This window comes from Babylonia areolata, chromosome 20, assembly GCF_041734735.1.
Source record: "Babylonia areolata isolate BAREFJ2019XMU chromosome 20, ASM4173473v1, whole genome shotgun sequence".
Lineage (NCBI taxonomy): Eukaryota > Metazoa > Mollusca > Gastropoda > Neogastropoda > Buccinidae > Babylonia > Babylonia areolata.
In genome coordinates, this window is record NC_134895.1 from 12,541,866 (window position 1) to 12,554,916 (window position 13,051).

Below are 13,051 nucleotides of genomic sequence, written 5' to 3' on the forward strand. Positions count from 1 at the left end.
GACTATTGGTGGTGGTAGTATTGGCGGTGGTACTGTTGGTGGTGGTAGTATTGACGGTGGGACTATTGGCGGTGGGACTATGGTGTCGGAACTATTGGCGGTGGGACTATGGTGGTGGGACTATTGTCTGTGGGACTATGGTGGTGGGACTATCGGCGGTGGTACTATTGGTTGTGGTACTATTGGCGATGGTACTATTGGTGGTGGGACTATGGTGGTGGGACTATTGGTGGTGGTACTATTGGTGGTGGGACTATTGGCGGTGGGACTATTGGCGGTGGGACTATTGCGTGGTGAGCGAGAGCCGATCACGGTGAACGGGGTGGGTGGGGGTGGGGGAGAGGGTTGTTGCTGCTGCGAAACTGCCTCATTCGTAGGGTGGCGACTCGATTTCTTTCCTCGTGACTGCCGCCACCATGTCATGTTCGGGACTGACACTGTCACGTTCATTCTGCCATTCGGGTCGTCTGACCGAGTGCTGTTACTCTCTACTTGGGACACATTTCGTCCTCCACCACCACCACAACCCCCAGACCCAGTGGCGAACACGTGCCGCACGGGCATTCATCAGTAGGGGGGGTGGGGTTGGGGGGGGGGGGGGCAGCTACAGTCTCAGTCTGCAGAGGTGGGAAAGGAGCCTACAATGTCCAGTTTCAGTCGGAAGAGGACTACAAACAGACAGCGTCCTCCTTCCAACCCAGCTTGATGTTTCTTTCTCCATTGATCTCTGAATTAACTCTTCAGAGTTGCACGTGCTTCTCTACAGGAGAAAGAAAGGTACTGTCGAAACAGCAGAAAACATTGTTCTGTAAGTACGACTACAGTCAGTATGACTCTTTTTTTCTTTTTCTCTTTCATTGACACTTTGGACTCGAATCAGCATGAGCACACTGAAAATAAAAAGAAGAAGAAAAAGGAAAGAAATTGTGCGCCTGTGTTCACGTGTGCTTGCCTGTCAGCTCGGCATGTGCCTTTCTTTATGTGCGCCCCCGGTCGATCGCACAAGTTCAGAATTTCTCTCTCAGTCTCTCTCTTTCTCTGTCTCTCTCTCCCCCCTCTCTCTCTCTCTTTTTCCCCCTGCTCCCGCCCCACCCGTCAGGTTATCCGTGAATTCAGTCGGTGGTTTGCGTTTTGATTGACTAGCGTAGACACAGAGAGGCCACTAAAAACCCGAGTTTAATTCTCTCTCTCTCTCTCTCTCTCTCTCTCTCTCTCTCTCTCTCTCTCTCTCCTAGATACCAACGTGCAACAGGTTAAAGAACAGTTTATTCTTCCAAAATTTTTACAACCGACCATCCAATGTTCAGATCAGCGTTATTGCTATCAAACGTGAAATACCCAATGAAAGTCGCAATCTACAAAAATAAGGCGTTCCAGTTAAGATCGTGCTACATGGATGGATATGAAATTCAAAACCCTTGGCATGCAAAGTACCCTTGTTTCTTTCGTCTGATTTTCGTCCGTAACCCAGTGTTCCCTTTGACATGGGCAAATGGCCCAGTTCAGTAAATTATTTGTCTTGTCTTGTCCTGCCCCCCCCCCCATCCCCCCCACCATCCCCCCCCTCTCTCTCTCTCTCTCTCTCTCTCTCTCTGTATTGAATACATTGTCAGGTTATCGCTAAATTCCATCTGTGCTTTGCATTTTAATTCACCAGGATAGACACAGAGAAGCCATGAAAAACCCGAGCTTAATCTCTCTCTCTCTCTCTCTCTCTCTCTCTCTCTCTCTCTCTCTCGCTCTCTGTGTTCTGTTTTTGTTGTTGTTGTTTTTTTTTTTATATGTCGATTATTAATACCATGCTTGTGCCTCTGTGTGTGTGTGTGTGTGTGTGTGTGTGTGTGTGTGTGTGTGTGTGTGTGTGTGTGTTATTTTTACCATGCTTATGCCTTTATGTAGTATGTCATTCTCTCGACACAGCTTAACAATTTACATATTTGCAGCAAATTCACTCCAGCTAAAATTCAATATGTCAAAAAGAAATATTATTGTATTTCGTGAGGGTGGTTATCTGAGCAGCACAAAAAGATGGGTGTGTGATGGTGTTTCGATGCCAGTTTTCAGTGTATGTAAATATCTGGGCATACTTTTTTCCACACGCTTGAGTTTTGTTGGTTCTTGTAAAGATCTAGTAAGTAGGACCAAAAACGCTTTTGTTTGCTTTATGAAAAAGTTGCATATGTTACAAGACGTTTCTTTTTATGTGTTTTTTCAAACTATTTGATGCACAAATACAGCCTGTAGCGCAATACGGTTTGGAATTATGGGGTATAGATAAAGCTGCCATTCTTCGTGAATCAGTACATACCTTTGCTTTAAAAAAAAAAACCTCTTGGTGTAGATAGGCAAACGCCCAACGATTTCACAAAGATATCGTCATTGTTTGTTTGAGAATGGTTTTGGTTTTGTTTGGTTGAACCAAAGTGTTGGCAGCATTCAAGCGTTTACTTCTGGTTTTTGGTTGTTTTTGTTTTTTTACCAACGATTGATAGATTGTAGATGGCAGAAATGGTCTGATCACAATCAAAATGGTGAACGGTTTAGTTTTTACAAGAATTTTTGAAACATGTCAGATCTGAAACCTTACTTGGTGTTAAATATGGGTAGATATTAAAATATACAACGACTAGATTGAGATTACTTTTTTCGGAATTAGCTGTCCGTCATTATAGGTACAGAACATGTAATCATAGTAATTTAATTTGTCCATGATGTAAAGACTCACAAGACAATGAGATACATTTTGTTCTTTGTTGTCTATCTCTTAAGAACACTCGAGAAGAATTCATTCCACCTAAATAGACCACCTACATTGATTAATTGAACTTACTGTCATCAACCTGTCCTGAAACTCTTCGAAAATTTTGTCTATTTTTATATGAAGCTTTCCGTTTCAGAGAAATTGTAACTTCGTGACAGCATGTTATTGTTCTGCATACTGACCCGTAACACTGTTTTGCTTATATGTTTGTTTAATTGAATATTTGGACGTTAGCATGCATTGCAATGTGATGTATATCTGTAGATAAAAGAATAATGTTCACATACTCCTTCATAGGGGGCCAAGGCCTATACATGAATAAACCATCTGGAATCAGAAATGTGTGTGTGTGTGTGTGTGTGTGTGTGTGTGTGTGTGTGTGTGTGTGTGTTGAATAGATTGTCAGGATATCCGTGAATTCCATCTGTGCCTTGCATTTTAATTCACCAGCACGAACACAAGATGCCACGAAAATCCCGAACTAATTTCGACAATGTTAATTAATAGATGCGGCATCGAACAATGAAAACAGTATACGTAGTTTTGCTATGCATCTTTTATAAAGCACTTCGGTTAAGAGAGACATTCATTTCTTAGGTTCACTTATAGTTTGCTGTGAAAAAAAAGTTGTCCAGAGTCTTAACATTCAGAAAATGAAGAAAACTTCCTCATACTGCTGCTGAAGAGGAACTTACCAGCAAGAGAAGAGGCAGATGGTTTTCAAATGACTCCGCTAATATTGACCAAGATGTGGATGATGATCTGGACCCAGTTGTTCACCAATTCTACAAGCAACGCACGCTGGGGGCTGTTCGGAGACATTAAGCGTTGGACTTTCAATCTGAGGGTCCCGGGTTCGAATCTTGTTGGCACCTGGTGGGTAAAGGGTGGAGATTTTTCCGATCTCCCAGGTCATTATATGTGCAGACCTGCTAGTGCCTGAACCCCATTCGTGTGTATACGCACGCAGAAGATCAAATACGCACGTTAAAGATCCTGTTATACATGTCAGCGTTCGGTGGGTTATGGAAACAAGAACATACCCAGGATGCAACCACCACGCTCCCCCGAAAACGGAATATGGCTGTCTACATGGCGGGGTAAATAAACAAAACGGTCATACACGTAAAATGTTACATGTTTGTCTGAGTGTGTATGAAATATGATTGAATGACACAGGAAACGAATGATGAGCGCCCAATGGCGACTGTCAGTCGGCTCTACCCTGGTAGGCAGCCTGTTGTGTAAATGGCCCCGTCTTTGTAAAGCGCTAAGAGCGTGGTCTCCGACCGAGGATAGGCGCTACATAAGTATCCATATCAATCAGTCAGTTAATCTTTATTTTGAACAACATTCGATGGCCACCATCACGGAACACCCCCTAATGGAATGAAACGTAGATGGAGGTTTTTGAAAGGCAGACCAAACGCTTGAGAGCTAGCTACAAAGAATCACGACATTTGATAATGATTGATTGATTGATTGATTGATTGATCGATTGATATGTATATATCAAACAAAGGGAACTCACCTGGAACCGTGTGGTTCTTGCCATTGGTGGACGTGCCACAGTTATGGTTCTTGTCATAATCCTTACCTAGATATGTATATATATATACCTTTTCCCTCAGCAGTAAGTTCAATTGTGGCAGGTCCACTTCCTTTGCGTTAGCTGTGCTTGACTATGTATGTATACATATGTATGTGTACATAACTACATGCATGTATATGAATGTGTATTGTGTGTGCGTGCGTTTATGTAAGTTTGTGCCTGCCTATGTGTGCGTATGTGTTAGGGTAGCTGTTAGATACACATGTATTGTTAAATATATATGTATGCAGTGTGTGTGTGTGTGCGTGTGTGTGTGTGTTTGTGTGTGTGTAGTCATATTTTAATGTGTGTATGTAACATAGATGTAATGTTTTATGTTAATAAAGCGTTTTTGTAAAGCACCTAGAGCAGATTTCTGGATAGTTTGCTATATAAGTATCCATTATTATTATTATTATTATCATTATTATTATTATTATTATCATTATTATTATTATTATTATTATTATTATTATTATTATATATCAAACAAAGGGGAGTTCATCCAGGACCTTGTGGTTCATGCCGTTGGTGATGTGCCACAGTTATGGTTCATGCCGACGTTCATGCTATAATGATGTATATATATATCACCAGTGATATGTATATGATATACATACATACATACATACATACATATATATATATATATATATATATATAGGTAAATTCACCCATTTCACGGTTCATGCCATAGTGCGACATGAGCACCCAATCTTCCTCCACGTCCATTGTCTTCGTGACGTTCTCCAACACTTTTCTGGTGACCACTAATGGACTGCGTGGGTGCAGGAGGAGGAAGAATTTTGTTCAATGTCCCGTCACACATATCGGTGACTTGAAGACATTTTGTGAGAGTATTAATGTATGCATTTGAGTGTTATCGTTTAGGAGAGGAGGGAGAGGGAAATGAATGGTGTATTGGGGGGGGGGAAACCAGAGTATGGGGGGTGAAGTTTGAACCAAATTACAATTACAGGAAATTACTGAAAGAACTTCGTAAAAGAGAATTCGCTAATCTAACAAGTGAAATAACTAATACTGAATGCAAAAAAGACATAAAACATCAACGTTCTCAGTCATTTGTGATAACACATTTTCGTGCAGGTAAGGTTTCATCAAATCACAGTTTTAAAAAAAATTACACGCCTAATTGTCACATTACTGAAGCAAATGCACTTGACTTGAAAGCAATACATAGTTCGTAATGAATTTGATAATAGTCTGAGAGTTGAACTTAACTCAGAATTGGTCTGCGAACTGGACCAAAGTCTGAGAGAGTCCACTGACGAGGGTTTAGAGTTGAATGAAAGCACCTATGAGTGTTGAATAACTGTTTGCCCGTAATGTAAGTTGGGGTGGGAATGTCCATGTGATCATAATGTCAGTATTGTTTTAGGTTCTTAATAATGATCGGGTTGAAATCTTTTTCTTTTTTTTTTTTCTTTTTTTTGTTGCTGCCCCATCATCTGCACCGTTTCAGTGGCACTACTCCCACGCCGATCATTTAGATTCCCCCATACACGGCCACACCCGGGTTCGTCCTTCGCAGTTCCAGCGTCGGCGGTCCACAGGGAACCATCGATGTTAGGTCGCCAGGAGGCCACACACCAGAGGAGACCCTGCACTGCTGCTGAGTCACTTCGGTGGTGTTCAGTGGTGCCTGTTCTGTTTTAACGTACTTAGGACACCACCTACTAAGCCCCCTACTAACGACAATAATGGCTTAGTCGCGGAGCCAGACTGAGTGAGCGTCCCTCCCAGAGTGGAGACCGCCACCACGTCCCTCAAACAACAGCCCCCCATGAATCTGCCGTCACTGACGACATTGACAGGACTCACCCCAAGCACGGAAGTGGAGGGGTATCGAAATTGAGGTCACCATGAGAGCAGGGCATGAAAGGCCACAGACTTTGAGACTATTTTGTTTATATTCATGACGATGAAGGAGGTGGAGGATGACGATGATGATGACGATGTTGCTATGGAGGTCCATTTTGGTTTGAGACTGCGTGACAAGGCTGTACTCTACGCTTCCTGTCATAATGATATCCCGGCGTTAACCAGGTCGGGTTGAAATCTTGTGCAATGAGGGTGGAGGAGAGGGGGTAGGGTAGGGTGGTTCTGAGAGTGAGGTGTGGGTTGGAAGGTGGGAATGTACTAGTTTGTGAGTCAGACATGGCAGGAGAAGACTGATTTTGTATGTGTGTGTGTGTGTGTGTGTGTGTGTGTGTGATTATATTTGTTTTATATATATATATATATATATATATATATATATATATATATATATATACTCAGTTTCGTTACTATTCAGTTTTTTTTCTTTTAGTTTATTTTCAGTTTATTCTAATGTGCATGCACATGTCAAACAGTGAGTTTCTGCACCTTGGTATAGACAATAACCAGTGCTGAGCCCTGATGGTGTGGTAACCAGGGTCATCGTTTGGTAAAATAGAAATTGCTTGATAGCGGTTGTATCTTACATCCAGTTTTGATTAAACTTGTCCTATTGGTGGGGGTGGGGGGGGGGGACTGGGGGGGGGCAATCACTCACACTCAGTATTGACCCACCCACCCCCACTCCCCACCCGCCGCTCCCAACACAACGACACCATCCTCGCAAACCCCCCCCTGTCCCCCCCCCCAACCCCCGGCCCACCCACCCGCCCCACTTTCCCAAACGAGTGTCAACCTGAGCAGTAAATAATAATAATAAGTCACGTTTGACGATGCTGAGTAGAATCCGATGCGCTAAGTTACAAGAAAGTTTTGTTTGTCTAAACGTTGCATCAAATAACTTTTTATTTGTCGATAATTTAGTTGTTTTTCTACAAAACAGGCCTATGACTGACGCACGCCATAAAAAGCTGATGGTTCAAAAGCAGTTTAGTTTGAACACAAGCTCACTGTGTTTGTGAACTGAAGGCCTGTGTGAGCAGCTTGGTCGTTCTTGTGGGTCAGGCCGGAGGTTCAAGGAAGACGGGGATGGGTGGGGTGGGGTGGAGGGGAACTCAGGAAGTGGCAGAGGAGCATCCCAGTAATGTGTCGTGTGTGGTGGAATCTGTCTGGCTCCACACACACCTTAGCCGCACACAATGCCCATGTAACTTGACAGAGACCTTCCCCAAGTGCCCGAACATACAGGGGAAAAGCCTCCACCAATGTACAGGGGTCTCTCCACAAAAGGCCAGAACGCTAGCTGACAGGAACAAGCCACTCACGAATGATGAAACAAACTAACGTTTATACCTTCACATGATGGGCACAAATAGCCGAGTGGATACAGCGTTGGACTTTCAATCTGAGGGTCCCAGTGTGATGAAAGTCATCACATCGAAGCAGACGTGTTTTGTTTTTTGTGTTTTTTGTTTTTTTGTTGTTGTTGTTTTTTGTTTGTTTGTTTGTTTGTTTTTTCGTGTGACATTACTCTTTGTTGAGAGAGTCAATTTTGTTATATGCGTGGTTGGGGCGCTTGAGTGAACATTTATTTTTCTTATACGGATGTTCAGGTGAGAGCTCAGGTAGATGCATGCTCTCAAGCACACGACTTGTCTGTCATCGAACTTGTGAAGCTGTTCGGCTTACAGCCGCAGAGAACTTTGGCTCTGAGACCCTAGTGCTCAGGTGAGATTGAAAAAAAAAACATAACTTAGAATATTTCTGGGGTTTATTTTATTTCATTGTTATAGCGTCGATGGAATAATTTGGATAAGTGTATTTGTATGTGCATTTGATGGTCGTTTTGCTTTTTGATCTTTAAAGAAAAAGAACAACACAATGGTATGTTATCATACTGTTTCTAAACTTGGCAATAAGATTCCTTTTTGTCAAAGTGTTCATAATGTCACTGCTACTGTGACAGGGAGAAAAGAATATTGTTTTGCTTACACTTGATTTTACCTAATCTTTGTATCATTGTTAGAATGATTTCCACTGAGACTTTCTTCCTTAACGCTTAACGTGGCGAAAGCCTTGAGATGACCTTAGCTGTCGACGAGGCTCTAAGCACCATAATTTGATTTGATTTGATTCTTCGTAACGGTGGAATAAAGGAATAAAAACTTGTAATATGTAAGTTCAATTGTGGCAGGTCCACAACTACATGCATGTATATGAATGTGTATTGTATGAATGTGTATTGTGTGTGCGTGTGTCTATGTAAGTTTGTGCCTGCCTATGTGTGCGTATGTGTTAGGGTAGCTGTTAGATACACATGTATGTTAAAATGTATGTATGCAGTGTGTGTGTGTGTGTGTGCGTGCGTGCGCGTGCGCGTGCGTGTGTGTGTGTGGTCACATTTTGGTGTGTGTATGTAACATAGATATAATGTTTTATGTTATCAAAAGCGTTTTTGTAAAGCACCTAGAGCAGATTTCTGGATAGTGTGCTATATAAGTATCCATTATTATTATTATTATTAATTACTAGCACTTGCTTGGAAACATATGACTGAATTGCGAAGACAGAAACAGGGTAAAAGATATTGTATATTTCGAAGACGATAGCTGAGGAATTGTGACTTTATAATTAGTAATTTAATGGTGAGGATGATGCGTGACTGAACCTAGGAAGTTAGTGAAATTGTACAGGGCACACACGCACCCACTCACACATGTGACTGACGGGACTAACGGACAAGACAAGACGATACTGGGACAAGCATAAACACGTACATTACCCAAGATGAACTGAATGTATCTTTATTTTGGTTTAACTCACTCAGTACGGCCAGTCCTCTCTTCTCCTTTACACAGACCCCTCGGATGTGCAGTGGGTGTCTGAATGACCCAACCTTTAGCTTCCGTCGTCAGAACTGTGGTATTCTTTGACAACATTCACCTCTTCAGTATAAGAGCCTTCCGCTTGCAATATTTTGATGATGGTAATTGGGATGAAACGCTGTTAACGTCGTCTCTTTCGCCGTTCGTAAGGAGAGAGTTAAAGGCTTGTGGGTTGGCGCTGGGCCGAGACCTAGCAGCCGCAACAGCAACAACAACAGCAGCAGCAGCAGTAACTGCTGATGGCGCCACTGTCGAGGGCAGCCAAGCTGTGGAGAAGGCGCTGAGGAGCAGCCTGTTTCCTGGACTGAGGACTGGAGTTAAACGAAATCTTTGGACAGAACTGAGTATTCCCGTTATGTGTTGTGCAGTGTGTTGTGTATTGTTGCCCTTCATAGTTAGTATGAGTGTGTGAGTGAATGTGATAATTTTTCAAATATATATATTTTTTTGTATATAGATATTTGTAAAGATATCCATCTCCTGTGTGATTATTGTGCACGTGAACATGGCTGACTGAGAGAAGTAAGATCTGAAATTTTTCTCTGTCTTTATGATAGTTTATCTAAACGAGTATGAATGGATGTCTTTACACCCGGGTTCGAATCTCGGTAACGGCGCCTGGTGGGTGAAGGGTGGAGATTTTCCCGAACTCCCAGGTCAACATATGTGCAGACCTGCTTGTGCCTGAACCCCCTTCGTGTGTATACGCAAGCAGATCAAATACGCACGTTAAAGATCCTGTAATCCAAGTCAGCGTTCGGTGGGTTATGGAAACAAGAACATACCCAGCATGCATCCCGAAAAACGGAGTATGGCTGCCTACATAGCGGGATGAAAACGGCCATACACGTAAAATCCCATTCGTGTACAAACGGGTGAACATGGGAGTTGCAGCCCACGAACAAAAAAAAACAAAAAAACACACACTCCCCCCTTTTCTCCCTCCCCCCCCCAAAAAAAAAACAAAACAAAAACAAAACAAAAAAACCTTCACATGATACATACAAACAAACGTTCGAGAACCGAAGGTCCTGATTCATTTCCCCAAACTGGCAAATATTTACCTCCTCCCTTGCCCAGTCGTATTATACTGAAGTTAAAAAATACAAAGAACAAACAAAGTTATATTGCTCCTGCCATTGATAACCACTTTCCGAAAAGATAAACAAATTCCTTTACTAAAACAGCAGCCTCAAATATCCCATATAACTAACAATGGCTAGCATCACGAAAAATATTCTTTTCCCTTTCAAACATTACCACAAAAATAAACTGCCTTTTTTATCTTTTTTTTTATATTAACTTCTATTCATACATACCGACGTCAGCAGACGAACGAGATTGTGCTGAAACGACTGACGCTCTTGGGGTGGTCGTTGTCAACTAACTTCAGACTGCAGAATCTTTACAACAACATTTCCCATCCCACACAAATGCATGCAAGCCCACATCGATTCTCCCATGCAACTCTCGTGCAACAGCATATCTGTAAAGTTTCAGTCTGCAGTTCTGGAGTCACATTCCCGTTCAGCTGCGCACGAACTTTAGCAAGCACGTAAAGATGCAACAGCTGAGACGTTTGTGACACAAATAAACAAATAATTTCGTGTGTGGGGGGGGTGGGGGTGGGTTGAGGGTGGGTGGGTGGGTGTACGTGTGTGTGTGTGTGTGTGTGTGTGTGTGTGTGTGTGTGTGTGTGTGTGTGTGTGTGTGTGTTTGTGTGTGTGAATTTGACAAAGAAAATCCACACAGCAGATGAAACAGAGTAGGGCAGACATGCCGGAAAGCTTGTAGCTCTCAGACAAGAAAAGTCAAGAATGAGCATTCAGATCAGGACTGCCAGTTCCAAAGTTGTCCATGAGTCCTCAGATATCCAATACCCCAAGAGACTGGCATGTGCAACTTCAAATCAAGTTGTTCAAGGGTGCACTGACATCAACCAGAAGGTGTCTATTGCAGATCCTTCCGTGACACAAGTTGGTCCAATGACACTCCTGAATGCTTCAGCCCATGCCTTCTCCACTATATGGATTGTGATGCAAAAATGTGAGGCAATGACGAAGAATATATTTTAACTCTCTCCATACGAACGGCGAAAGAGACGACGTTAACAGCGTTTCACCCCAATTACCACCATCAAAATATTACAAGTGGAAGGCTCTTATACTGAAGAGGTGAATGTTGACAAAGAATACCACAATTCTGACGACGGAAGCTAAAGGTTGGGTCATTCAGACACCCACTGGACATCGGAGGGGTCTGTGTAGAGGAGAAGAGAGGACTGGCCGTACTGAGTGAGTTAACCGTCATCACATTTCACCGTCAGCTTTACATTGCTGTGGGATACAATGGACAGCTGTAAGGATTTCATCATCATGTTGGTAGAGGGTTCCAAACTCAGATGAACTTCTTCAAAGTCTTGGAAGACTACATAAATTCATAAGGCATTGGAAGACTGAAAAAGGGCGTTCTCAGTGAGACATCCGCATGGAATGTCATGAAAGGAAAAGAAGAAAACAAACTTGAGATTTTGAGGACAATACATGAAGTTCCAATCTCTTGAAGTCAGTTAACCAATGCTCCTCGAGACGTGAATGCGAACTATTCCTCTCATCCTTTACGGAGATGCTGCGTTCGTTCGGTTCATTCGACAGTTCCCGTTATACGTGATGTTGCCCGTTTTCTTGGTGTACAAGAAGCTGCTGACAATGACAGCTCCAGAGGTGCATCGAAGGTATGTATGTAGGGGTTGGAGATTTTATCACGAAAAAGACCAGGCAGTCGGTGACCAGGTCCTTGAGTCCATTAACAAGGGCAGGAAAAGGGGTGGGGACCTTGTGAGAATCACCAGGAATGGCAATGCTAAAGGCTGGTGGTGTTTCATCTTCAATATATATATATATATATATATATATATATATATATATATATATATATATATCATGGTGGAAAGCTGACTGACGTGTGTATGGTGGCTTGATAAAGTACAGATCTGATGTGTGGGCAGGGTGGTGTGGCCCTTCATACCAGAGATGAGCCCAGGCCGACGGTACCACAACCTGTACTTCACCGGCATCTGGTTCTTGGACATCATGTCTTACATCAACGCCACCTTCAACATCGCCATCTACTACAGCATGGGCTCCCGCTACAGACAGACCTTCTGGCAGCTGCTGGGCAGGGTCAACAGGAAGAAACATAACAGCCAACACCCTGAACACCTTCATCACACAAAGTGAAAGTTCGTGAACTACAGTGAAATGTGTGCTCCAGATCAAATTAAATGAGATATGTTGCTCTCACTCAAGCCGAAAGCATGTATGCAAGAAAGCAGACGTTCGTCACAACAGATTTCTCTGTGTGAAATTCGGGCTGCTCTCCCCATGGAGAGCGCGTCGCTACACTGAGAGCGCCACCCTTTTTAAAAAAAAATTATTCCTGCGTGCAGTTTTGTTTTTCCTATCAAAGTGGAATTGTTTACACAATTTCGCCAGGGATAACCCTTTTGTTGCCGTGGGTTATTTTACTTGCGCTAAGTGCATGCTGCACACGGGACCTCGGTTCATCGTCTCATTCGAATGACTAGCGTACAGACCACAACTCAAGGTCTAGTGGAGGGGGAGAAAATATTGGCGACTGAGCCGTGATTCGAACCAGCGCGCTCAGATTCTCTGGCTTCCTAGGCGGACGGGTTACCTCTAGGCCATCACTCCACCTGTACAATGTACAATGCACAAGCAGTTTTATCCGATTTCAATTAAAACTGCCAGTGAGAGTCGTAGGTCTCTGTGTGTGTGTGTGTGTGCGTCGTGCGTACGTGCGTGTATGAGTGAGTATATGTATATGTGTGTGGTGAGTGAGTTACTGTGGAGTTTGTGAAGAAAGTGTGTCTGAGCACTTGTCTGAAATCCTGTG